Source organism: Euprymna scolopes, chromosome 3 (genome assembly GCF_053919585.1).
Source record: "Euprymna scolopes isolate OS-2025 chromosome 3, ASM5391958v1, whole genome shotgun sequence".
Classification (NCBI taxonomy): domain Eukaryota; kingdom Metazoa; phylum Mollusca; class Cephalopoda; order Sepiida; family Sepiolidae; genus Euprymna; species Euprymna scolopes.
The window spans coordinates 94,994,738-94,998,840 of record NC_136484.1 but is presented as its reverse complement, the minus strand read 5'-3'; positions in this window follow the sequence as shown (position 1 = coordinate 94,998,840).

The following is a 4,103-nucleotide window of genomic DNA, read 5'->3' as shown; positions in this document are numbered from 1 at the left end:
GTATAGTTCCGGCTTTAGGTAAATAAAAAAATACCAAATCTTCATCTCTATTAGATATGTTTTGGGTTTTCAATTCAATATAAATTTGGAAATAAATGCGAGCATGCTTCAGTTACAAATCTATACGGAATAATTTACAGTAGCCTAGCACCTCATCAAAGTCAACTTAAATTGCTGCATTGTTGGCACATAGTTCAGCAAGTCCAGCAGGCCTCTTCTACTTCAATCGAAATTGGTGGTGAGTAAACACTTTCTGGTGCAGAAGGCAGATCGTAATGGTAATTAGATTACTGTGTAACTGTCAATGTTCAAAGGAGAAAAGGTTGTACATTCTTGAGTTGGATTTGATAAGGCTAATCGCATAATCCTGTACCATTAAGTAATCTTTGAACCCTTCAAATGTTGAATATTAAGATATGGAGCAGAGGCTTGAACAGCATACTCACAACTTTAATCCTCCATTTTTCTTTGTTAATAAAACTGTAGTTAAAAATAAATTACTTCAAATAAACCCTGTGTGTTTAAATAGATTGGTGATCTTTTAAACTAACGGCTTTCAAGTGAAAACATTACATATTTACGTGTCATGTCGAAATTAGTATAAATTCCAAAAATTACAAAAAATAATCCATTAGAAAAATAATTAAAAAAAAAATAGAATTTATTGAATTATCAAGTTTTATGGTATGTTTTAATGTGGAAGAGTTGTGCGATTAATTCAGTATAACAAGGAAATGGCGGAAACTCTAAAGGAAGACCTCCAATCCATAATGGAATGGGGACAAAAATGAATAGTCACATTCAATGCTGCCAAGACTAAGTTTGTTTGCATCAATAATTACAAGAAACCTTCTCTACCACTAATAGCAGTGGCCAAAAACACATTACTTAAAAGTACTTCCTTTAAACTCCTCGGCCTAAAGTTCACAGGCAATACAAATTGGAACAGATACATTGAGAGCATTGCCAAAGCTGCTGCTAAGAAAGTGGACTCTCTCTCTCTCTCTCTACCATGCTAGAAAGCTACATATGCCTGAAAGTATCCTGTACCTTTATAAAGCCACTATTTACCCATGTATGGAGTATTGTTGTCACATTTGGGCTGGTGCATCTGCTACTAGTGTCTCACTCCTGGACAGGATTCAAAAGAGAGTCACTAACCTGATAAGTCCTGAACTGTCATCTAAGCTTCAGCCTCTGTCACCTCAACAAAACGTTGCATCCCTCAGCCTGTTCTATAAGTATTTTAATGATGAATGCTCTGACGAACTACAAGCACTTGTACCCCCTTGACGCAAATACCTCCTACAAACCCAACAAGCAGCTAAATCCCACCCCTAAATAGCAGAGATCTATACATGTAAGAAGGTATTCTTCTCTAATAATTTCTTTCCTGGAACTGCTAGACTTTGGAACTCCCTTCCGGTATTCTTCTTTCTTAAGTGTACTGACATGCAGAAGTTCCAGTGTAATGTGAACATACATCTTGCTACTCATCTCCCTATATAGTATCCCTACAACTTATGTCCTCGATAGTAGCCCCCTACTTCAAAGTGGCACTATGCCTTTTTGGGGGTGAAAATTGAATTAAAAAAGAATAAAAATCATAAAACTTATCTTCTTGATTTAAACTGACAGATTAAGAGTCCGATATTTTTAAACACCTGATCTCTGCATAACAGTGCATGCAAGCAGGCGAGAAAGTATCAGCAGCAGCAAAGAATAGCTTGCAAAGAAATTAGCAGCAGCAGCAGTCGAAAAACTGTATATGCAAGTAAGGAAGTGTGTGTGACAAAAGAAAGGGGGAAAAATGGAGAGAAACCTGCACCACATGCTCGGGACAGAAGGAAAGGTGATGTCAAGGAAAATGGACATGTAAACCGATGGTAAGAAATGGCTGGCTGCAGTCAGTGTGAGGTCGGACAAGAAAAGGGCACACCAGGCGAGATGGACGATGGCAAAAGACTTAATTGGGGTTGGAACAATTATAACAGTAATAAAAAACTTTTGTTAAAAAAGAAAAAATGCCGATCCGTATATTTATTTTGTTTGTTTGTCATGGGTCACTTTTTTTTTTTACAAGGGAGGGGGGTCACCACTTATCAAGGTCCAAAGGTCATTGGAGGATAAGGTTAATGAATGTAAAGTGGAAGATGGTAGTGTAGAAATCGTTAATGGTGTAGATTGGGCAGTATTTGGATTACTTAAGGGGACGGCTCAACAAGAACTTGTTTACATTGGACTTGAAGGCTACTATATCGTAATCAGTCAGGAAGCAGGCCAGTGGAACAGTGTTCCACAAGCGAGCAGTTCTAGGAAAGAAGCTTTGTTCATAGAATCTGCATTTAGATTTAAGCACAGGTAGAGATTGGGGAAATTGTTGATAGTGGCTGTAGCTATTTGAGTGTTTTTTGGTAAGAGGCAACTATAGATTGGAGCTCAGATGAGTATTTGCCATGAAAATGACCACAGAGTAGAAACAGGCTTACAACGTCTCTTCTGTGGGAAAGGCATCATCTACTAGGTTTTTCGTAATTTTTTGGAATTTATACTAATTTCGATATCATACGTAATGTTTTCACCTGAAATGCGTTGGTTTTGAAATATCACTAATTTACACAAGCACCAAAGCCTTTCATACATATGACACAATTCTCGATAAGAACTATCGAAACCATTTCATGGGATATTTTTATTTTCTCAAAAAGTTGCATAACTGCCTGTTATTATATTCCAATAAGTTGATCCTCATTTATATCCTGTGTCAAATATGTTTTCAATGGCAGAACAAGCAAAGGCTGTTCCCTATTTAGAATACACTTTATCTTTCATCCTTTTTTCCAGCGGCAAATCCAAAGAAAAAAAAATGTAGCTGAATTGAATTAAGGTTGTTGTCAGGCTGAATGAAGTCAAGTCAATACGAATTCATTTCAATCCCTTTCATTCTTTTTTACCGGTTGCTTTCAACAATTGATCAAACAGTTTCGTACATGCCAGGCAAATACTTACAAATGGAACACACAGCCACACAGGTCAACTTCAGTTTTTATCAGGAATTTAACCTTTGCTAAACATAAACTGATTATACTCAGATGTTTCAGACTGTTATAATCCTCCTCATCATCGTCATGTGTGTGGTTTTGGGTAGCAAACACAAACCTTTTGACTGTCAGAGAAACTTTAAAAATCCGTCCTCCCTCATCTCTTATAGCACTTCTTCTCAAAAAGATGGAACCAATCAATGCATTACATTTTTTTTTTTTAAATCCTTTAAGATAAGGTTTCATAATTTGTGCATTCATTCTTTTTGCAGACTTATCCTTATTTTCATAGTTGTTGCTGTTTCATCACGTTTCAGCCAACTCATCCTCTGGCCTTCTTCAGGTGGTTAACCGCAACGGTTGTTGTCTCACCACGTTTTGGCCAACTAATCCTCTGACCTGCTTGGATCGGATTGAAACCGCTATCTTCAGACAAAGCTTACCTGGAATCATAGAGATCCAATGTCTCTATCCCTGTGCCACAGGCCCTGAAAGGCAATCAAGAAGGCCAGAGGAGGAGTTAGTCGAAACATTGTGAAAGAACAATAACTATGAAGATAAGAATATCAGTCAGTAAAAAGAATAAATGCAAAATCAGTGTCACCACACACGATTTGTATATACAGTCTTTCTATATGAAACGCATATTTTCTGAAAAACACATCACGAATTGATTGAAACTGCTGCCAAATCAGATTCACGGCTGATCTACCTATTTCAGAAATAACTGGACTTACCCAGTCCATTACATCTGAACACCGTGGCAACTATTATCGAAATCTATTTGGCATCCAATAGTGATAATAGACACATGCCTGTCAAAGATCTGATCCTGACAATGAGTTCGACAAAAAATGGGCCATTGCAGTGATCATTATCTGTCAGGCTGAGGCATTTGTTCTGCGTAGTACAAGGAGTTCCACTCTCACAAGCCTTGCCTCCCCCACTTTGGGGTAGAGTAAGTTTATCGTTTATTACCGGAGGCGCCCTGATCGGAGAATGCCGACAGGGTTGCACAGAAAATTTTTGACTAAGCCAGAAAGCTCCTCCTTTAAAGGCGCT